This window comes from Mustelus asterias, chromosome 9 (genome assembly GCF_964213995.1).
Source record: "Mustelus asterias chromosome 9, sMusAst1.hap1.1, whole genome shotgun sequence".
Taxonomy (NCBI): domain Eukaryota; kingdom Metazoa; phylum Chordata; class Chondrichthyes; order Carcharhiniformes; family Triakidae; genus Mustelus; species Mustelus asterias.
This window is the reverse complement of record NC_135809.1, coordinates 85,867,027-85,891,137: the sequence shown is the minus strand read 5'-3', so window position 1 is coordinate 85,891,137 and position 24,111 is coordinate 85,867,027. Positions and strand designations below refer to the sequence as shown.

At 46.7% G+C, this 24,111-nt stretch overlaps 1 long non-coding RNA gene across 1 annotated transcript; it reads right to left on the bottom strand.

The window, feature by feature from the left end:
• Positions 1-534: 534 nt before the first annotated feature.
• LOC144499151 (uncharacterized) lies at positions 535-7,885 on the bottom strand. The gene is made up of 3 exons (XR_013498786.1): positions 7,697-7,885; positions 3,258-3,329; positions 535-2,034 (listed from the first exon to the last, which is right to left on the bottom strand). It is a non-coding gene; the product is annotated as an uncharacterized LOC144499151 (long non-coding RNA).
• Positions 7,886-24,111: the final 16,226 nt, after the last annotated feature.

Below are 24,111 nucleotides of genomic sequence, written 5' to 3'. Positions count from 1 at the left end.
CTGAATTCTGCTGAAAGGAAGGAAACCATGACTGATTATGCTCCTCCTTGCCCAGGGAATCGATTGTAGTGCCCCGATCCCCAGTCCGGCTGAGATCAGCCAACTCAGAAACGGCCAAAAATCAGGCCTGCGATGTTCCTGATCTTCATACGACTCAATGAGAATAATCCAAACTTAGCCCATAGGTTGACTTATAGGCAGGTGCCTAGTTTGAAGGAGGCTATATTGGATGGAGTGCAAAATGGACAATCCACCCCAACCCACCAGGGCAGGTGAGATGAAGGTTATCCTCAAAATCTCAACCCTCAAGCAGCACTGCCAACAATCCTAATAAGGCAACGTATTCTCCCACAGATTCTGTGTGATGAAACCTAAAGTCACAAAGCATATGTAACTTACTGATGACAAGTAACGATAAGGAAGCTAAGGTGGGATAGCCCCACCTGAGGGGAATGGCATCCTGCAAACCAACACATCACATCTGACCTTCGGAAATGTTAATTTATTGAATCACATTCCTTAGAGCAACAGGGTAGCCAGACATTAAATTCTGACAAATAGCGGCTCGTTTATTATGTACAGAGTAAAGAATATGTAGTCCACATACATAACATCTGTTAGCCAACCTTACTGTTCACTCAAAGCTGATACAACACTTAAAATAACAAGCAGTGTCCAGAGTATGTGGGTATAGGAGAGATGGGTACATTAATAGCCGCCTGGGTCACACTGTGCACAGCTATTCTACCTATTATCAACTTCCAACTAGTAATTTGTTTTTTTTTAAACTTAGCTTTTTATTGCATGTATACGCTTGTTTTAAGTCAAAATAAATGTGACATCATTCGTTGAATTAAATACTCTCTTGGGCCCAAGAACAAATCACACAGAGAATCTACTAGTAAGTTCTAGAAGGAATGGGAGTTCGGAGTGGAACTCGGATTTATTGCTTTCGTCACATCGCTTTCCTTTTTCGCCTTCCCTTTCTAGCTCATAACCTTGGTGCCACTGATCATCGCCGTGATCCAATTAGAGGTGTTTTTATTTTGGTGCGGTTGCTGTCACTGATGATTGTAGCAAAAGAGAGACGTATAGATGTGAGATGGGCCCCGGGGGAAAAAAAAATTGGTTTACATGCTGCTGAAATACATCTCATTTGGTTTGCTACAAGGGAGTCAGCTACTTTTACAAGGCTTCCTACTAGAATATAAGATATACACTCAATGCTTATAGGGGGAGGGGGAACCTACAGTGTGTGAAAAGTTTTACTGGGAAGCTAGCATGGGAACAAGTGTGGCCCGTTTTACATTGCTATAAGCTTTGTACAAGGTGGCGATGGAGGAGTGGGTGGGAGGGAGGGGGAGTCCACTTTTACAATATACAGGTTAATTCAAAATCTTTCAATGCGTATGGACACTGAGTTAAATACCGTCACTTTAAACCAAGACTTATAGTGGCGAACACAGTTGTACAATTACTTATTTAGGGGCTGGAAGGTATTTCCTCCAATGTACACACATGCAGAAAATAACCAGCATTGATATACAACTTTATACATTTTCTTATTTCTTGTGTAGTATGAAAACCACGCCTACGAGGACAGCAAGGGCCGTGATGGCAGCCCCTCCCAGTATATATGGCTTCATGTTTTCAAAGAAATTGCTGGGCTGGCCTTCAGAAGACTCTTCCTTATTATCCTGGCCTTCTGGCTGGGCGTCTGTTGCCTTCTTGCTTTCAGAGCTGCTGACGGGCGGTGTTACTGAGTTGTCTCCTGTGGACCTCGGTTCACTGGCAGCAGTAGCCTCTGCGGCTGGTTTCTTAGTACAGCTGGTGGGTTCGGGTGGTTTGCTGGCAAATTCTTTCTTATCCCCAGCCGCGGTGCTTGTTTTCAACGTGGCAACCTTGGGGGACTCCTTAGCATCTGCCTTGGATCTGTTTCTCGTTTCCATAGCTACCTTCAAGCTTCCTTCCAGACTCTCCCTCTCTGGGCGAATCACAGCACCACGACGATTGTGCTTTTCAGTAATTTCCAATCTACAAAGGCAAAATCATCAGATGGTCTTTTTAAAATGTATTCATTGTAAATGAACAAGTCTCCTTTTCAGTTATCTCTTCAATTCTCATATTCCACAGTCTTGATGGAACAACCTTAAAAGAGCAAATAGAACAATCAGTCAGAACAGTGCTTAGCGCAGAGCAGTTTAAGCGGAGATTTAATCGAGATGATTAAAATCACGAAAGGCTTTGATGAAGGAGATAGATAGCGGTAAGAGGGCTGGTAATCAAGGACACAGATTTAAGATAATTGGCAAATGAGCCTTTGGGGAGATGAGAGAGTAATCCCTTTATGCAGTGAAAGAATGGTGAAAGAAAATTCAGTAGCAGATTTCAAAAGGGAATTGAACAGATACCCGAAAAGGAAACATTGGCTGAACTATAGGGAAAGAGCCCTTTGAAAGAGCCAGCGCCCACACAATGGAGTGAAAGGCCACCTTCGGTGTTGTAAGATTTACTGAGTACAAAAAATAGTCCTGCCTATTGATAAATAAATAAAATTGTTGGCAATCTTTCACAATCAAATGTAGCTTTTTAAATTTTAATGATTTCACTGCGCTGATTGCAGTAGCTTTTAAATCCTCTCCAATTCTGTTTGAAGTCGGCCAGTGCTGGAGCACAGCTGTGGGCACCAGTAATCCTCCAGCATTTATGGAGATATTCTTGGTATGTGAGCCTAGGCATTAAACAGCGGCAGACAATTTGACCAAAATGAACCAACCAATCCAGGCATGGCCCTGTCCTGCTTTGAAGTTTTAAAAAATTTATTCAGTCATGGGATGTGGGCGTCACTGGCTGGACATTTATTGCCTATTCCTAGCTGCCCTTCAACTGAGTAGCTTGCTCGGACATTTCAGATGGTATTTAAGGGTCAACCACATTGTTGTGGATCTGTAGACCAGACTGGATAAGGGATGGCACATTTCCCTCCCTAAAGGACATTAGTGAACCAGATGGCTTTTTACAACAAATTGACAATGGTTTCATGCACATTACTAGACTTTTAATTCCAGATTTTTATTGAATTCAAATTTTACCCTCTGCCATAGTGGGATTCGAACTCAAGGCCTCAGGGCATTGCCCTGGATAGGATTACTAGTCCAGTGACAATAGCACCACATCATCGCCTCCCCAAGTCCATATGTACACTTTCCAATTGGGATTATCAGACAGGAATCCGCAGCAGAAACAATTTTACTTACAGGAATTCTGGAGGCAATTGTAGTGATGGCTATTCAGCATGGACCAGGAATCAAACTTGGAGCTCTTCTGATCTGTGGATCACACCACGTGCTGCATTATCTGCTAAACCACTGGGTGAGTCAACAAAAGGCCCTTTCAAAAAGCGAATCATTACAGCCCAGGTAAAAACAATTCCTCTTCAGTATTTAAATGTGACCGTTATGTTTTCAAATCAAAGCTGTTAAAAAGTCTATGGGATCCTAATTTATTTTTTTTTACAAATAGTGATGTGCAGTACAAAAATGGAGATAATAAACTAAATAATGAGGTTGCGGTTATAAAATTGTGTCCTGTTCTGTCGGGAGACCCTACTGTAAGAAGGAAGTCAGACATGAGGAGTCAGTGAAGAGATTCACTAAGCTGGTGCCAAGAATGCGAGACTTCAGTTATGAGAAGAGAGACAACAGAAACTATAACTTTTCACTAAAACAAAGGAGGTTAGAACTGATGATGATGTCTAAAATTATGTAGAGTGATTTGGTGAATTGGGAAAACTATATCCGCTGAGCCGTGTGTTGGTAACTAGGGGGCATAATTTTAAGATCATCATCAAAAGAGCAAAGTTCAATTAAATTGTATTAATAAAAGGGTTGTTAGGTCATGGGATGACCTTTCAGAAGACATGATAGCTTTTCAAAGGGAAGAGAATGAATCTTTGAAGTAAAACATTTTTTTCTGAGTGTAGGGGAAAGGGGTAGGGTAGAATTGCACTATATTACTGATTTAGAGAGTGGACATAGACATGATTTTCCAAATAGTCTCCTTCTGTGCGGCAGAATTCTTTCATTTATGATATGCAGTAATTAGAACTTGTGCCAAAATCTATAGATGAAACCTATTAATGAGATTTTCCAACGAACCATTATTGCAAATATAGCTCATACTAATTGTTTGTGTTTAGTTATTTAGACAAGCATTTTATAAGCTATTGTATTGTTCACATATTTAGCAACATTCATAACAGTGTAAATATTTTTTGCATACAAAATTTACATTGAATGTGGCACAGGTGAGATGGCAGTTTAGCATCAAATGGGACCTGGACATTTCCTACAGAGAAGATGGAAGGGAAAACAAAAGACAGGGTCACCCCACCTTTGAATGGTGAAATGGCTTTAATACTGGCCTTCCGTCTCTGCAGCTTGACTTTGATCAGATTGATGCAGTTTAATCTTCCTGCTATCTGCGAGAGTTCTATTATTGTGGGAATGAGGTTAGCCAATCTCCACCCAGTTGTTTTGGTGATAGATGGGGGAAAATTTGGCAGTAGGATGCCCTGCACCTCATCTGCACAGGTGCCAGTCCCACTGCTAGATTAATGGGAGCCATCTTTTAGTCATCCCAGATGTGTGCCAAGAATTGCCTTTAAGCCTCGCACATATGCAGACTATGGAGGGGTGAGATAGGTCCATTTCCTGCTGAGGACCCTTTCAAGAAATTAGTTCCTGATGAGTACAGCAGCTAATCAAGGCTTTCCCTGTTTAGGATTCTACAGCTGTCCCCAAGGTCAGTAACTAAAAGTATGGGCGGAAATGTCTTTTAAACCCTTTCTGTGGAACGAGGAGGAACAGGAGTGCTTTCTCCACCCCTGTCCGCCTCCTCCAACTTCAGAGACATCAGGATTCCTCGGACCATTCCCTGCTCTAAACCGCCACCCATGCAGCTTGCTACAACCCCAACTTGTAGGATCTAACAGCGAATGACTGCCAATGCAACAAGCAACCTTAAAATGTAATTCTCCAATTGGGCAGGTTGTTAATGTGAGCGCAAGTAACACTGGTAGCTTACCCGAGCATGCAGATGAAGCCCAAAGACCAAGTTCTATTGATCCTCAGGCTTTTGCTTCAGTCACGGCCTGAATATTTACCTCAGTAAACCTAATCACTCTTTTACACACCCTTCCATCATTTACCAAAAGAAGTTCATCCTTCTGAAAGTACGTTTTATTTTCTTGCTTTGATGGGTGAGCTTCCAAAGTATAAACATTGAGGGTGTACAACCCGCTTAATGGACCACACTGGGACATTTGCTGTTTGTCAAATCCAATTTCCCTTGAACAGTTAGGCAAACATTATATATTAACAGATTATTGGCTGAGGATGACATTTGTTGACTGTAGAACACTGTTTATGGTGGCATGTGACGTGCTGTTCATTTTACATTTATTTAGCACAAACTCTATCAAAAAAACGCTCTTTCAGAACAGACAAATATATTCTATGCAAAGCAATCGGGGGAAAAGATCTGTTTTCAAGAAGGAATGTTTGACATGTGATTGATATGTGACTCATAACTTATTATTCGGGCTTGGAAATGTACCTCCCACTGACTGTAGCAACAGCTCCCTACCCATTAAAGTGAAATGAGAGCCTGTTAGCTTTGCTTGTGGGTGTAATTTGAATTATCTTCCCCGGCTCCTGCCTCCTAACAAGGCTTCTAATGAGAGTGACTAATGCTGGACAATTCCCATCCACAATTCCATCAATTCTATCCCACAATACGCAGTCTGCTTTTCTTAACTGCTCAGTTGTGTTCTTGTTCTGGTTAAAATTGAGCTTTTAACAACACAACCCAATGAAGATAAAGTTGAACCAGGCTTACTGCCAGCTATGCTCATGAGTACTGCGGATCCACTTGGCTCAGGTACCTTGTCTGCCATGTTGGATCCACACCCCTCTCTCATTCCATCTTGGAGTCAAGTTGGCCATAAAGAACTCTCCCCCACAGAAAAACAGTCACTTGCTGACAAGTGTGGGTTTGAATTCTTGCAGGTCAGGTAACAGGTACCAGAATTTTATACTTATAACAGCAAATCAAATTGCATTTCACCAACGATGACTATCGCAGCCGACAGCAATCGTGTGCGATCTGGGGGAGCGTGGCTGACCCATACTTTGGATGCTGATCTCAACTCCGAGGTGCTTCTGGTAATTGGATCTATATTCCCGAAGTATCCTTTGGATGGTTCAAACAACCCACCCTCCTCCAACTACGACCTTCAGCTTAACTCAGAGGGATGTCTTTGGTAATTGAGCTCTCAGACAGGGGACCCTAATATTCCTTTCGGTGGATGCGTTGCCCACATTTCATCTCCACCAAGGCTGAGGGCAAAACAAGATTTGCAGAAACAAAGTTCTTCTTATTAAAGTAATAAATGGGTCAAGGACACAAATATGTTTCAACTGTGGAATCAAATATTAATGAGTCAATGTGCATAACACAGGGGACAGAGTTAATTAGAGACTGTGGGCTAAAAATGGCCTAGTCCCTATCAACCCGCCTTACTTTGGGAGTTTGCCAGTTAAAAGCAGCCCCTCCTAACACAGGCCTACTCTGCTTGAGGAAAATAACAGGCAAGCTGACAAGGCTAGCGTCAGTCTGTCAGTGAATGCACCAGATTGCAAGGCGCAACATTGTAGTCCTGAAACCCTTTGCTTCTGCAGAGTAAATGGGGCTCCACATTGAGGCATGGTCCCAAAATGTCATCCTCAGCCAATAATCTGTTAATATATAATGTTTGCCTAACTGTTCAAGGGAAATTGGATTTGACAAACAGCAAATGTCCCAGTGTGGTCCATTAAGCAATTCTCCCCATGAGTCACAACCTTCAAACATTGCGAGTAGCATTAGAGTCAGCATCCCTCCTGTGCTCATTGAAATTCATTATACACTTGAATAAAAAGCATCTCTTGACGTTGCCTTTTCTTCCTTTCCCTCACTTCCAGCATTCTGCTAATTTCCGTCAAGAGCAAAGGGGTCCGGAGCTGTGTGTTACTGATCTGTAATGGACTTTAATAACATGGCCCATGGCCCAAGCATTCAAGGTCAAGTCCTGCAACAGTGAGGACCCACATCTGCAGCTGTTTTAAAGGTCCTTTCAACTGACAGACAATTCATTTTAGAAACATATCGGTCTTCCACTCTACGTGTCACAAGAGGAATGGGAGGTGGGGGGGGGGGGGCGGGAAAGAGGGGCGGGGGTTCTCTTTATTTCAATTGCAATCAGCTTAGAATTCTCTTAGAAATCATCGGAGTTTTAAAAAAAATTAAATCCTGCACAGCAATGATTAAAAAAAACATATTGTGAAATGAGTCATTCATTTGGAATATGATTTGTATTTACAGTATTTAAATGTATATCTTTATCATGCTTGTGGCAAAGGATGTTGCAGCTGGCTGCCTTATTACAGTGATTTCTTTCCCCCCTTGTTCAAAACTCAATTTGTTAAATGCTGCCCCCACGTTCAGGCTGCTTCTCTGCAGACATCCAGCAGCCTGACCTCTGTTAGCTAAATTACACCCATCCAGATCTGAAGACAATGCAGTGCAGTTTTCCATTATTACCAGGTACTAGCAGATCAAAGCCTTGTGCCGATGCCTCTTAATTAAGCCATCCTACCTGCTAGTCTCTGCTCTGCTTTTCCTTCGGGCTCCCTGGAATCACAACCATTAGCCTGTTCCTCTGCTGCAACCCTGTGACGTCCCCGGTCCTTCCACCTCACTGCAAAAAGCTGGGCCTAACGTCTGAAGATGCTGGATCAATAGAACCAAGATAGGGAGGAGGCAGTATATTGGAGAGCCAGCTATGAGCTGGAGAACTGGAATCTACCACTCCTGTCAGACCGTGGGTGATTACAACACCAACCAATTTTATTAATAAAACATGGAATTCTGTCAGTGTGAATGTTAGGGATATACTGACAAAAATATGTTGAGAATATGATTAAATTTGACAGCTACTTTTGAATATTATGTAGATTATTCTGACTCCCTAGTTGTTATTTTTCAAGGTCACTGTGTACAGTTACTAAACTGCAGAAATGCAGTTATATCCCAGTTGATTTCTGGGATTGTGGATGAGTCATCCTCCAAGCAGTGATTTGCAGACAGCAGTGCAGTATCTTAAACAGTATTTTCCATAGTCACAGATAGTTTGTCATATTCACTAGCATTGATAAAGGCAATAGAATCATTGTGCACTATTAGTGAGACTGTATTTTTGTTTTAGTTTTAGGAGGCGGAAAGGTTTAATTCCAATAAAGAACACCTACGAGTTTAAAAATTGCTTTTCACACTGCGGTCTGCTCTACGCTGGAGCGATCAAGGGCAGAGTGGGTGACCACTTTGCAGAACATTCTATTCTGTCCAGGAGCGTGACCCTGTCATTGTAAATCCAACACCTTGCTATCACACTGCCCTCTCTGTCCTTGACCTCTCACATTATTCCAATAAAGCTCAGTGTAAGCTCAAGGAACAGCATCTCAGCTATCAGTTAGGCACTTTCTCTTCTCACAGAGGGTGGTGAATTTCTGGAACTCGCTGCCCCATAACGCAGTGGAGTCTGAATCGTTATATGGTTTCAAGAAGGAGATAGATATATTTCTAATAAAAAAAAGGATGAAGGGATGTCGGGAACAGGTGCGGAGGTGGATTTAAGACCAGGGAGAGATCAGCCATGGTCTGATTGAATGGTGGAGCAGGCTCAAAGGGCTGAATTTGCCTACTTCTGCTCCTAATTCCCATGGTCCTATGTTCCTTTCCAGCCTTCCAGGCTCAACACTGAGTTCAGCAATTTCACACCATTTTGTTCCCTTTGTATTCACAGTTTTTGGTTTTCAGCATCACAGAATTGTTGCAGTGCAGAAGGAGGCCATTCGGCCCATCATGTCTGCACCAGCTGTCTGAAAAAGCAGTTCACTTATTGCCATTTTCCCGCTATTCTCCTGGTAACCCTGCACATTCCTCCTCTTCAAATGACAATCCAATTTCTTTTTGGATGCCTCACTGGAGCCTGCCTCCACCATACTCTCAGGCAGTGTATTCTGGACCTTAAGTACTCACTGTGTGAAAAAGTTTTTTCTCATATTGTTTTTGCTTCTTTAGCAAATTACTTTAAATCTGTGTCCTTTTGTTCTCAATCCTTTCACAAGTGGGAACAGTTTCTCCCTATCTACTCTGTCCAGACCCCTCATGATTTTGAATAGCTCTACCAAACATCCTCTCAACCTTCTCTTCCCCAAGGAAAACAGTACTAACTTCTTCAATCAACCTGATGTTTCTCAACCCTGTAACCATTCTCATGAATCTTGTCCACAATCTCTCCAATGCTTTCATATTCTTCTTAAGTGTGGCACCCAGAAGTGGACACAATACTTCAACAGAGGCAGAACCAGAATCCTATAGAAGTTCTGAACAAAATGAATCACTTCACATTTCTCCACATTGAACTTCATCTGCCATTTGTCTGTCCATTCCACCAACTTGGCTATCTCCTTTTGAATTGCTGTACTATTCCCAAAATTCACAATACTTTTGTATCATTTGCAAATCTTGAAATTATGCCCTGTACACCAGGTTTGGGTCATTAATATATAACAGGAAAAATAAGGGTCCCAATACTGACCCCTGGGAAACTCCACTATAAACCTTCCTTCAGCATCAAAACCACCCATTAACCACTACTCTTTGTTTCCTGCTGTTCAGCCAATTCTGTATCCATGTTGCTACTGTTTCCTTTATTCCATGACATATAATGTTATAAAAGGGAGGTTGACCCCCACCTTGAGAGCAAACACTGAAATCCCCAAAGAGGAATACCTCGCCTCATGTTAAAAGTGTGTGAGAAAGGGTATGTTCTGCGCTCCAGAAACCTTTAGTGGTTAAATCAAAACAACCACCTGAGACTCTCTCTTTAAAATCAACAAATAACATATTATCTATCTAACTAACAGTGAACAAGTTAACTAAACTATTAACAAACCAAATAAAACACTATTCTAATGGAATGCTGTTTAGATAAATACAATCCCCATTTATTAACAAAGAAAATAGAACTTTTTAGTGACTCTCTAAATTACGACCAAATTTCTCATCCTCCAGAATCTTCTGTCGTCTTTCTTGTGTTTGGAATTTCTGTCCTCTTTTGCTATTTTCACTATCGTGATGAGGCTTTCTTTTAAGACATAAATGCAACTATGAGAACCAGCCAGTCTCTCTCTCTCTCTTCCAGATTTTTATTGAATTCAAATTTCACCATCTGCCACGGTGGGATTGCCCTGGGTCTCTGGATTACTAGTCCAGTGATAATACCGCTACATGTTTGCCTCCATAGGACTTCCCCCTTCACCAAAATTAAGCTGTCTGGTCTGTAGTTGCTGGTTTTATTTCTACATCCTTTTGTGAACAAGGTGTAACATTTGAAATTCTCCAATCCTCAGACACCATCCCCGAGTCTAAGGAAGACGGGAAAATCATGGCCAATGCCTCCACAATTTCCACTCTCACTTCCCTCAGTGGTTGCAATTTTCTGGCCATTCATGCGGTTGAGAAACAGGTGACAAGGGGTGCATTCAATGAGAAGCCCCATTAACAATGATGGGATCAGAAGATCCCACTGCTAACCAAAGACAGGCCGGCTCTGCCACCACAAAACATGTGGGGGTTGCACAGAAAATCCTGCCCAGTATCTTTGGATGCATCTCATCTGATCTTGGTGTCTGATGTATTTTAAGTACAGCCGGCTTATCCAATTTGTCCTTATCAATTTTTAACCCTCCTCATGTCTGAATGATGTCATTTTGTACCATGACCTGGGTAGCATCTTCTTCCTTGGTTAGGACAGTTGCAAAGTATTCATTTACTACCTCATCCCTGCCCTCTACCGCCAGGTGTAAAACCCCTTTTGGCTCCTAATTGGCCCTCCTCCTCCTTTCACTATTTATCAAAAACTGAGATTCCCTTTTATGTTGGTAGCCAATCTATTTTCATACTCCCTCTTTGCTTCTCTTATTTGCTTTCTCACCTCCTCTCTGAACCACCCACATTCAGCTCGGTTTAATTGTATTTTCCACCTGACATCTGTCATTAGCACAACTTCTCTTCCTAATCTTAATTTCTACCTCTTTTGCCGTCCAGGGATCTGTTGGTCCTATCTTTCCTATCAAGGGAATATACTTTGACTGTACCCAGACTCTCTTCTTTAACAGCAGTCCACTGTTCAGCTACTACTTGTCCTGCCGACCTTTGACATTAGTTTATTCAGGCCAGATGCATTCTCAGCCCATTGAAGTTGGCTTTCCCGCAGTTAATTACTTTTACTCTGGATTGTTCTTTATCCTTTTCCATAGCTAGTTCAACCTTATGATACAATGATCGTTATCCTCTAAATGTTCTCTGACTGATACTTAATGCAATTTCCCCACTTCATCCCAAGAACCAGATCTAACAGCCTCCTTTCTCATTAGACTGAAAACATACTGCATATTTTCCTGAAAAAACATTCTAGGAACCTTTGCCGCTCTCTGCCCTTTACACTATTACAATCCCAATTTAAAATTGGGTAATAAAAGTCCCAAATTTATTCTCCTCTTTCTCATGTTTTACATTTGGCCTGCAGCTGTTCATTATTCTGCCATTTACATCTCCTCTAGACGCATGTCCTTTAACTTTAATGGAAAGCAAAATACTGTGGATGTGGATGAAATAAATAAAATGCTGGATAAATTCAGCAGGTATGGCAGCATCTGTGGAGAGAGAAACATAGTTCACGTTTTGTGTCCATATGACTTCTTCAGAGATGAAGAGAGGGAGAAGCCTCAACCCCACCCCCAGGGCTATCTGTCACTTGTTCTTTAGTTTTCCTTTCACCGTTCTCCTATTAACACATTCTGCTCTTACTTTTATGCCACTATCAACATCCAGTTTGGTCCTTAATGCTACAGTTAACACTCTCTTTGTCTTGCATCCATAACATCTTCGTCATTCTCTCATTAGCTTTGACCAACCCTGACTTTCTATTCCGCCCCACCTCCTACACCCCATGCTCCACAGAGAGTCATGGGGTGGCTAGTGGGGGCGTTGTGATCAGTCATGAAGTGCATGATGCCATTATGAACATGTGAGATTAGAATGAGCTAAAGGGTGACTTATCCTGGCAGAACGGATGAGATCATTCATCCTCTTCTTGCACTGGATGGAGTTTCTGGGGCGAGTATCTGACAGCTGACCTCCCTTGCAGCCGTCTCCCAGGTTGGCGAGGTGAGGCTGGTGGGCCTCCTGTATCCACCCCTTGGATAAGGACATCATGGTGCTCGCGGATTCCATGGATGAGGGCCTCAAGGGAGCCATTGCTGAACTTGGAAGCAGCTTTTTGCTTTGATAGGGTCATTTCAAGAGGTTTCCTGCACTCATTGGCCTTCTGAGGGTAATGTGTGTGTTTGGGTGACATTTACATATGGCACCTGGAACTTCACTGCCACTAGGTGGGTGAATGAATCACTACCTGCCCCATCATGAGCTACTGGCCCATGCATAATTAATGAGCTACCGAGTGTGAAATCCAGCATGATTTCCCACCACGCTGCCCAGAAGGAAACATGTTGCAAAACCCACCCACCACCTCAGTCTCCAGAATGGAAAATTCTATCCAGAACTCTATTTCTCTCTACCCAAATGCTGCCTTGCATGCTAAGTTTATCCAGCATTTTCTGTTTTTATTTCAGATTTCCAGCATCCGTTACCAGCAGCATTCAGCAAATCAGAAAATCCCACCTGAGGTCAACGGAGCTTTGCATGGCACCCGCCTCCCGCTACGATTCCCATGGCAGGCAGGACAGGAAAACTCCCCCCTTGGTTTGCATCTTCCCACAGATTCCTGTCAATAAACACTTGTGACTTCTTATTGTCTGCCTGCTCATCCAATAAATAGATTGGCAAATTGAGTTTAGCTACAAAGTTGGGCCTTGCCTTAGATTTATGCTCAAGTTATCCCCAGATGGCCAATGTATACACTTCTCCAAGTAACTTCCTACTGCTTTGCTTTCTAATCTCTTGAGCTATTGAACATTTTCACCCAGTTTTCTGTTTGAAAAGCTATTTAACTTCTTATCTCCTTCTGTTCTGCAGACACTTCTGCTGGAAAACCAGATGCTGACATTTCCCAGTGTAACGTCTCTGAGGTGTTCATCAATCATTGAGGCAGGTTAACAATCAGTCATATTCAAATACAAAGCCTAAACAATTAGCTCTTTAACTGGTTTATCTCTTTTTAAAATCTATGCAAATTCACTCGGGTTAAAATCGAGCAATAAAAGCGATTATATTTAATTATTCCTTTTTGTGAAGAATTGATCAAAAATCCCAAAATATGATAGCTCTATGAAAAAAAGTATTTAATTTTTTTGTGTCTATGACTAACAATAGTTACAGCGGCTCCAATCTTTACTGAGGCGGAATTTCCTGGTGTCATCCTGGGGCGGGTAGTGATTCATCCACCCACGCATCACCTAGTGAGAGTGAAGGTCCAACCACCATATTTAAAGGGTGGCACAGTGGTTAGCCCTGTTGCCTCACAGCACCAGGGACCCGGGTTTGATTCTGACCTTGGGTGACTGTCTGTGTGGTGTTTGCACATTCTTCCCGTGTTCGCATGGATTTCCTCCAGGTGCTCTGTCCCTACAGTCCGAAGCTGTGCAGATTAGGTGGATTGGCTATGATAAATATGCAGGTTTGTGAGGATGGGGCAGAGGGGAGGGCCTGGGTAGAATGCTCTTTCAGAGTTGGGGGCAGATTTGATGGGCTGAATGGCCTCTTTCTGCACCATAGGGTTTCTATGGAATTCCAGCTGTGTTTAGAGTTCTGGTCAGGACCTGAAATCCCAGAATTCACCAAATACTGTGGTTAAGGTTAAGGTTTTGACACTAAGGCTTGCAGGATTATTGCCTGGAAGCCAGCCTGATTGATACCACAGCCAGGGAGAGAAATCATGGGCCTGATTTTTCTCCTGTTCCTGGGCCCCTTATTCCCCCCCCCCGTCTACTTTAAGCCTTCCCTTCAATTATGATATTTGTTCCCCTTTCAAAATTCACCAATCAATCACAGAAAAATCCTAGTAAAACCCCCGACTAAAAAACCCAGGAACAAGAAGGGCAAGAGTGGCTGCTATGTGCCTCCACCCTGGAAGAAGAACCCAGGCATCAGCTTCAGTCATCAGCACTTCAGGGAGACCCAATATTATTTTGAGTTGACATCCATTGTTGACATCTGGTTACAAATATCATCCGATATTGTTATGTATATAGTTTGGGGATGCGCGCTGCCTCTTTAAGAGAGTGGGTCAGGCGACCTGGGGGACAGGCTCCACCCAACGGTCTTCTAGAAACTGCCACCCCCCCCTGAGAGACTGATCAAAAGTATTTAATTCATTGCAATTTGGCACATCATGTAAGGCGCTGTATAAATGTAAATTTTGTCTTTATTTCGTTACACCTGCATGCAGTAGGTAGAGTGAATGTAACAATAGTGAAATTGGAAGCCCAATGCTGATTTTCTGAGGATAATTAATCACAGAGCACTCAACAGATATCAGGAAAGTGACTACAAGGATGTCCATACTTAAAAACAATTCAACTCTGTAGCTAACCTATGATAGCCAAGTTCCGCACACATGAGGACGGCCTCAACCGGGATCTTGGGTTCATGTCACACTATCTGTAACCCCCATGACTTGCCTGGGCTTGCAAAATCTCACTAACTGTCCTGTCTGAAGACAATACACATCTCTTTAACCTGTGCTTAACCCTCTCTCCACTCACATTGTCGATACCTTTAAGACTTGATTACCTGTAAAGACTCACATTCCAACCATTATTCTGTAAATTGAGTTTGTGTCTTTATATGCCCTGTTTGTGAACAGAACTCCCACTCACCTGATGAAGGAGCAGCGCTCTGAAAGCTTGTGGCTTGTGCTACCAAATAAACCTGTTGGACTTTAACCTGGTGTTGTGAGACTTCTTACTGTGCTTACCCCAGTCCCACACCGGCATCTCCACATCATGGATAGAGGGAATCAGGAGGGGTGTGTCGGTGATGAATGGAGCGGAATGGGTGAGATTGGTAATGGAGAGAGGGGAAGGGGTGGTAGTCAGTGATGGATAGAGGGGGTGGGAGGCAGTGCTATCATGGGGAAGTGCAATCATGAGGAGAGAAGCAGGTTAACTTGGGGGAGGTGGGAGGGTCTCCTCCTGTTCTTCCAGGACCACAAGCAGTGCTGGAAAAAGCACTTACCTCTTACGTTCCACAATCTGCACCTCCATCTAGCGAGTCAGTTTCTGAGCATCAGGAATCCCAATGAACAACATCAAATTTACAACAGGGCTACATTACAGGCCTCACCATCTCATTAAAATATTTAAGTGAGTGACCCACCTCCTTAGTTAATTGTCTAGCCTTCAATTTTCAATTGATACTAAAAGGAGCAGTTGGAGTTTAGGTAAAAGATTGTAAAGATTTTATTTTTTAATAAAAAAACCTACACTGAAGGTTAAAATTCCCTTCAAAATTTGCAGCACATTTGATTTGATTTATTATTGTCACATGTATTAGTATAGAGTAAAACGTATTGTTTCTTGTGAGCTATTGAGGAGGTGGCTCTTTGCATTATGTACCCAGCTGCAACAGGGCCCATAGTATCCAGTGTCACTGAGAACACCAAGGATGATGGCACATTCCTGGTTTATGCCTCTTCTCAACTCTCAGCACACCCTCATTCTGCTGTCCAATTGGATGATCAATATAATAACTCCAGGAGTCACCTGTAAAGGAACAGTGCTTTATTGCATAAAATAAAGTGAAGCAAAAACCACAAGCCTGTAGTGAGCACAACCAGGACAATGGAATAATGGACCCACACAGGGGCCTGCTTTATACATGGCTCCATCTTGTTAGTTAATTACCAATCCCCAGGGAGCTCATATTCAATGAATACGAGATCAATCAGTGATCTCCTCATGCAAGAACTGGGGGTTATCACAATCAGGCTGCTGATGGTGTTACCATGGGCCTCTTGCTTCCCACCCCATTGTCACTTCCCCTTCTGATCTGCTGTTTTCAGAGACTCCTGAACTGTCCATGTGCCCAGCCGCAGCATACCCAGCAGGAGGAGAAAGAACAAATGCCCCAACTCCGATGAAGAGGCCCTGCCAGTTGATCTGGCACTCACAGCCATAATGTCAGATCTTGACACTGCCCGTAGCAGAAGGCTTAATATGAATCAGGACATGTTCTGTCACCAGACACGAGTGGGCAGCAGCCAGTCTGGGGCAAAGGATGCTCCGTATCCCAGCACAGAGGAGGGCGAAGTAGCAGACAGCTTCTGCTTCCGGGGATTCAATGGGGTGACATACAGGTGAATTCTAATGCATGCATGCTGTATTGCTGGGTGCTTTGACTCAGTGAGCAGACAGCCTCTGTCACTGTCAGAGATTACAGAGGGGGACCCGGTCCAAATTGGCAGGGGCCACCCCACAGAAATTGCCCCCTTCGCAGCCCATTCTCCATCCCCCTGTTGTGCTGCAGACCCAGAAGCCCTGTCGCTGTTGCCCCCTTACTTGTTGCAGCCTTGGTGTGAACAGGTCAGCTACTTATTCACCTGCCCTGCCCGTGAGGATGCAGCAACATTTCCTGTTAAATCCAGGAAATCAGAAACACTGCACAGTACTCCCAGGCAGTTTGGAATAAGCATAGGTTCTTCAAAATAGCTTTACCTACAAGGTGGATGCCTGACCCTTTAAAGAATGTGAGCGTAGGGCCCACCTTGTAACCAAATGCTTCTTTGCAGAGAGATACATACATTTATTCAATGGACCTACGTGGTGCAAATTAGGAAGTCATCAGGTAAGGCTGTGTGACATCAGGATAACGTTCCTTCAGAAGTTTCTGCTGCATGTGCTGGTGCTACTCAAATCAAATTCATTACCCTGACCCTGAGCTCTTGCATTTCCTTGGAATGCCAGCAGATGGTGTTCTATTGGAAGCTGCCATATCAGTTTTAAATTAATTGTTCTGGTTATACAGAAGCACAGGAAGTGTGCAGCACTCAGTAAAAAAGGTTCATTCTCCTGCTGCCACCAGGAACATTATGGCGCACACTGCCAGCACTCTCAAGCAATCCTCCTACTGCCTGGCCTGCTCTGGAGAAGCCCTGCAGCACTCACTGACTGGGTATTTGACATACATGGTGTCCCACATGCTGTTCAACCCATCCGCCATGAGGGAACAGCACACACACCAACCGCCATGAGAATCTGAGGAACAGAAAGAAGGAGAAGTTGGAGGAAGAAGAGGAAAGGAATATATAATGTACACATCCCCTTTCGGTCTGGACACTACATCAGGGCGGTAACAATACAGGCTGGCTGGCTCCCAGGCAACAGCAGGAACAGGGGTGAGATCATGAATGCTTTCATCCTCAGAGAGTACAATAAGTTTGTGCTCCATGCCCCCACTATCACTCTCTTGGACTGGCACTTCAGCAATCCTATTTGGAGAACGGATTGGTGGAACCCCCCCCCCCCCCCCCCCCCCCCCGCCGGGAGCTCCTTTGAACAGTGGTATCCAGAGACAAAATGGCAGCAGTCTCAGTTTCCACGGCAACACTCAGTTCTTTCATAGCAGCGATTGATGCTGTAATGGAAGCTGTGACATTGGCCCTCAGATGTTGCATCATGATTGGTTGCACAGGCATGCTGATGGAGGTGAGTACCATTTCCATGTTGGAAAGGCTGGGCTTCAAGTTCTGCACAAATCTCTGTGTTAATTCAGCACTGGACTCCACCGCTCTCTTATTTGCAGCACATGAACATTTTATTGTGTCCAACTATCATCTTTCTTCTGGAGCCTGTCCCACTGAAGTCCTCCTCTGGCTATCCTGCAGCAGAACTAGCTTGCGGCCTTGCCTTTTGGCAACTGGACACTTGCACTATCCTTTCCTTTCTTGCCTAGCTCATACAGCTTTGTAACCAGTGTCTCACCATGTGCAGATCTCTCCTCTACTCAGCCTCTAAAACACCTGCAGTGTCTGAGCTGGTGGTTGTGAATGTGTAAGATAGAGCGATGGTTCCTCTGCACCTTCTTTTTCTCAAACTCTTCAGACTGAGAAGGTTCCAGTGAAGGATTTGGGCTGTGATGAGGGAAAGGACAGAGTAAACAGGGCGTGCTTGAAGCATGTGCAGTTTGTGAGTCAACAGAGATTGTAGTGATGAAGAAGAAGTGAAAAAAGAGGATATGCAGTGACACACATTATCACTCCAGCCTTAGTGATACCCCTTCTGGCTGCCTCCTGCCGTGCATCAACCTCTCTTCAGCAAGATAGGGAAGTGTGTCAGTCTGTGTCCTGCAACAGATTTAGTGTGGTTTTGTCAGTACAGACACGGTGGGCCAAAGGGCCTCTTCTGTACTGTATAACTCTATGGGCCCGATTTTACCATTGCGTCGCACCCGTTTTCGGGCGCGAAGACGTGGTAAAGTCGGGTGTGAGGCCATTAACGTGATCCGCGTCCGCGCAGATTGCCACTTTACTGAAACCCGGGCATGGCGGCGATCCATTTCGTGCCCAAAACTGGCGCAACGGTGATTTAAATGCATTTGCATGCATTTAAATTGAATTAATGAACTGCCCGCCCAACTTTATCAGCATTTCCCCCTTTACCACCGCGTCTGCCAATCCGGAACCGCGCCGTAATGGACCTGCTAAATAAAAGTCTGTTTCGGGTGCTCCAGCTGCTGAAGAGCGAGTTCAGAGCTTCCAACAGCTCTCTGACTCAGATCAGTGGTGGGGGGGAGGGGGAGGCAGGTCAGATGTATCTGTGGTGGGGGGGGGGCAATCGTTGTCTGGGGAGGGCAGGGCTGATCATTGTCTGGTGGGGAGGGAGGAGGAGGCAGGTCAGATGTTCCTCTGGCGGGGGGTGTGAGGCCAGACCATTCTCTGGGGGGGGGGATGAGTGAGGCCAGATCGTTGTCTGGGGGGTGGGGAGGTGGTGAGTGAGGCCAGATCATTGTCTGGGGGGGTGGAGGGTGAGTGAGGCCAGACCATTCTTTGGGGGGGGATGAGTGAGGCCAGATCGTTGTTCTGGGGGGTGGGGGGTGGTGAGTGAGGCCAAACCATTCTCTGGGGCCCGTGGGAGGGGGAACGTGAGGCCAGATCATTGTCTGGGAGGGGTGGGAGGAGGGAGGCAGGTAAGATGTATCTCTGGTGGGGGGGGGGGGCGATGCATCTCTGGTGGGGGGGGTCAGATGGATCTCTTTTGGTGGCATGGAGGGGCAGGGGGGTCTGCTGCCACTCTGCGGGCAATCGGTGGGGGGGAGGGGGCAGGGGTGACAATTGGTCTGGGTAACGGGGGGGCGGTTGATAAGGGGGACAGTGATGTGTGTGGGTAGTGGGGGGGTGGATAAGGGGACAGTGATGTGTGTGGGTAGTGGGGGGGTGGATAAGGGGGACAGTGATGTGTGGGTAGTGGGGGGGGTGGATAAGGGGGACAGTGATGTGTGTGGGTAGTGGGGGGGTGGATAAGGGGGACAGTGATGTGTGGGTAGTGGGGGGTGGATAAGTGGGACAGTGATGTGTGTGGGTAGTGGGGGGGTGGATAAGGGGGACAGTGATGTGTGTGGGTAGTGGGGGGGTGGATAAGGGGGACAGTGATGTGTGGGTAGTGGGTGGGGGGTGGATAAGGGGGACAGTGATATGTGGGTAGTGGGGGGGTGGATAAGTGGGACAGTGATGTGTGTGGGTAGTGGGGGGTGGATAAGGGGGATAGTGATGTATGTGGGTAGTGGGGGGGGTGGATAAGTGGGACAATGATGTGTGTGGATAGTGGGGGGGGGTGGATAAGGGGGACAGTGATGTGTGTGGGTAGTGGGGGGGTGGATAAGGGGAATAGTGATGTATGTGGGTCGTGGGGGGGGTGGATAAGGGGGACAGTGATGTGTGGGTAGTGCGGGGGGTGGATAAGGGAGACAGTGATGTGAGTGGGTAGTGAGGGGGTGGATAAGGGGGATAGTGATGTATGTGGGTATTGGGGGGGTGGATAAGGGGGACAGTGATGTGTGTGGGTAGTGGGGGGGTGGATAAGGGGGACAGTGATGTGTGTGGGTAATGGGGGGGTGGATAAGGGGGACAGTGATGTGTGTGGGTAGTGGGGGGGTGGATAAGGGGGATAGTGATGTGTGTGGGTAATGGGGGGTGGATAAGGGGGATAGTGATGTGTGTGGGTAATGGGGATAGTGATGTGTGTGGGTAGTGGGGGGGTGGATAAGGGGGACAGTGATGTGTGTGGATAGTGGGGGGGTGGATAAGGGGGACAGTGATGTGTGTGGGTAGTGGGGGGTTGGATAAGGGGGACAGTGATGTGTGTGGGTAGTGAGGGGGTGGATAAGGGGGACAGTGATGTGTGTGGGTAGTGGGGGGTTGGATAAGGGGGACAGTGATGTGTGTGGGTAGTGGGGGGGTGGATAAGGGGGACAGTGATGTGTGTGGGTAGTGAGGGGGTGGATAAGGGGGACAGTGATGTGTGTGGGTAGTGGGGGGGTGGATAAGGGGGACAGTGATGTGTGGGTAGTGGGGGGGGGGGTGGATAAGGGGGACAGTGATGTGTGTGGGTAGTGGGGGGGTGGATAAGGGGGACAGTGATGTGTGGGTAGTGGGGGGTGGATAAGTGGGACAGTGATGTGTGTGGGTAGTGGGGGGGTGGATAAGGGGGACAGTGATGTGTGTGGGTAGTGGGGGGGTGGATAAGGGGGACAGTGATGTGTGGGTAGTGGGGGGGGGGTGGATAAGGGGGACAGTGATATGTGGGTAGTGGGGGGGTGGATAAGTGGGACAGTGATGTGTGTGGGTAGTGGGGGGTGGATAAGGGGGATAGTGATGTATGTGGGTAGTGGGGGGGGTGGATAAGTGGGACAATGATGTGTGTGGATAGTGGGGGGGGGGTGGATAAGGGGGACAGTGATGTGTGTGGGTAGTGGGGGGGTGGATAAGGGGAATAGTGATGTATGTGGGTCGTGGGGGGGGTGGATAAGGGGGACAGTGATGTGTGGGTAGTGCGGGGGGTGGATAAGGGAGACAGTGATGTGAGTGGGTAGTGAGGGGGTGGATAAGGGGGATAGTGATGTATGTGGGTATTGGGGGGGTGGATAAGGGGGACAGTGATGTGTGTGGGTAGTGGGGTGGTGGATAAGGGGGACAGTGATGTGTGTGGGTAGTGGGGGGGTGGATAAGGGGGACAGTGATGTGTGTGGGTAATGGGGCGGTGGATAAGGGGGACAGTGATGTGTGTGGGTAGTGGGGGGGTGGATAAGGGGGATAGTGATGTGTGTGGGTAATGGGGGGTGGATAAGGGGGATAGTGATGTGTGTGGGTAATGGGGATAGTGATGTGTGTGGGTAGTGGGGGGGGTGGATAAGGGGGACAGTGATGTGTGTGGATAGTGGGGGGGTGGATAAGGGGGACAGTGATGTGTGTGGGTAGTGGGGGGGGGTTGATAAGAGGGACAGTGATGTGTGTGGGTAGTGAGGGGGTGGATAAGGGGGACAGTGATGTGTGTGGGTAGTGGGGGGGTGGATAAGGGGGACAGTGATGTGTGTGGGTAGTGGGGGGGTGGATAAGGGGGACAGTGATGTGTGTGGGTAGTGAGGGGGTGGATAAGGGGGACAGTGATGTGTGTGGGTAGTGAGGGGGTGGATAAGGGGGACAGTGATGTGTGTGGGTAGTGGGGTGGTGGATAAGGGGGACAGTGATATGTGTGGGTAGTGAGGGGGTGGATAAGGGGGACAGTGATGTGTGTGGGTAGTGGGGGGGTGGATAAGGGGGACAGTGATGTGTGTGGGTAGTGAGGGGGTGGATAAGGGGGACAGTGATGTGTGTGGGTAGTGGGGGGGGTGAATAAGGGGGACAGTGATGTGTGTGGGTAGTGGGGGGGGGTGGATAAGGGGGACAGTGATGTGTGTGGGTAGTGGGGGGGTGGATAAGGGGGACAGTGATGTGTGTGGGTAGTGAGGGGGTGGATAAGGGGGACAGTGATGTGTGTGGGTAGTGAGGGGGTGGATAAGGGGGACAGTGATGTGTGTGGGTAGTGGGGTGGTGGATAAGGGGGACAGTGATGTGTGTGGGTAGTGAGGGGGTGGATAAGGGGGACAGTGATGTGTGTGGGTAGTGGGGGGGTGGATAAGGGGGACAGTGATGTGTGTGGGTAGTGAGGGGGTGGATAAGGGGGACAGTGATGTGTGTGGGTAGTGGGGGGGGTGGATAAGGGGGACAGTGATGTGTGTGGGTAGTGGGGGGGTGGATAAGGGGGACAGTGATGTGTGTGGGTAGTGAGGGGGTGGATAAGGGGGACAGTGATGTGTGTGGATAGTGAGGGGGTGGATAAGGGGGACAGTGATGTGTGTGGGTAGTGGGGTGGTGGATAAGGGGGACAGTGATGTGTGTGGGTAGTGAGGGGGTGGATAAGGGGGACAGTGATGTGTGTGGGTAGTGGGGGGGGGGGTGGATAAGGGGGACAGTGATGTGTGTGGGTAGTGGGGGGGTGGATAAGGGGGACAGTGATGTGTGTGGGTAGTGGGGGGGTGGATAAGGGGGACAGTGATGTGTGTGGGTAGTGAGGGGGTGGATAAGGGGGACAGTGATGTGTGTGGGTAGTGAGGGGGTGGATAAGGGGGACAGTGATGTGTGTGGGTAGTGGGGGGGTGGATAAGGGGGACAGTGATGTGTGTGGGTGGTGGGGGGGTGGATAAGGGGGACAGTGATGTGTGTGGGTAGTGAGGGGGTGGATAAGGGGGACAGTGATGTGTGTGGGTAGTGGGGTGGTGGATAAGGGGGACAGTGATGTGTGTGGGTAGTGAGGGGGTGGATAAGGGGGACAGTGATGTGTGTGGGTAGTGGGGGGGGGGTGGATAAGGGGGACAGTGATGTGTGTGGGTAGTGGGGGGGTGGATAAGGGGGACAGTGATGTGTGTGGGTAGTGGGGGGGTGGATAAGGGGGACAGTGATGTGTGTGGGTAGTGAGGGGGTGGATAAGGGGGACAGTGATGTGTGTGGGTAGTGAGGGGGTGGATAAGGGGGACAGTGATGTGTGTGGGTAGTGGGGGGGTGGATAAGGGGGACAGTGATGTGTGTGGGTAGTGGGGGGGTGGATAAGGGGGACAGTGATGTGTGTGGGTAGTGGGGGGGTGGATAAGGGGGACAGTGATGTGTGTGGGTAGTGGGGGGGTGGATAAGGGGGACAGTGATGTGTGTGTGCACCATCGCTCCCGCTTTTCACTCCCGGGCCGCTTTCTCCACTTTCTGCGGCCCGGGAGCGATCTGACACGGGCACGCTTTTTCAAATTTTTTTCTAACTGCGCCTGTGCAGTTCAGAGCTCCGATCGTTTTGGCCGCGCTAAGCCCCGCCCACAGCGCAAATGGGACTGGAGATGTTTTTTTCAGGCTGAGTGCGTATGGGGGCGCCTGAAAGCAGATTTCTAAGTCGGATCTGCATTACCCCCAGATTCAGCACTCAGAATGAAAATGGTAAAATCGGGCCCTATATGTGACTCTGGACACCCCCATGAAGTCTCCTGCTGATTACCACATATTGCCCTCACTGCACCCCACCCCCCTCAGCTGATGAGTCAGTACTCCTCCATGTTGAACACCACTCGGAAGAAGCAGTGAGGGTAGCAAGGGCACGCAATGTGCTCAGAGGCGAGAGACACCAATGTCCATCATCAAGAATGACTTGGGAGCATCACTACTGACTGGACTTGTTCAATCCTGTAGGGCTATCCACCAGTTTAGATTCTTGGAAGATGGTGAAAGAACTAAACAAGCAAAAGACCTACTTAACCTTGTCCTCACCAATCCACATGTTGCAGATACATCTCTCCATGACAGGTTTGGTAGGGGTGACCACTGAACTGTCCTTGTGGAGATGAAGTCCCATCTTCATTTCATCGTGGTGTGTGGCACTACCACTTTGTTGCATTGGGCAGATTCAGAACAGATCT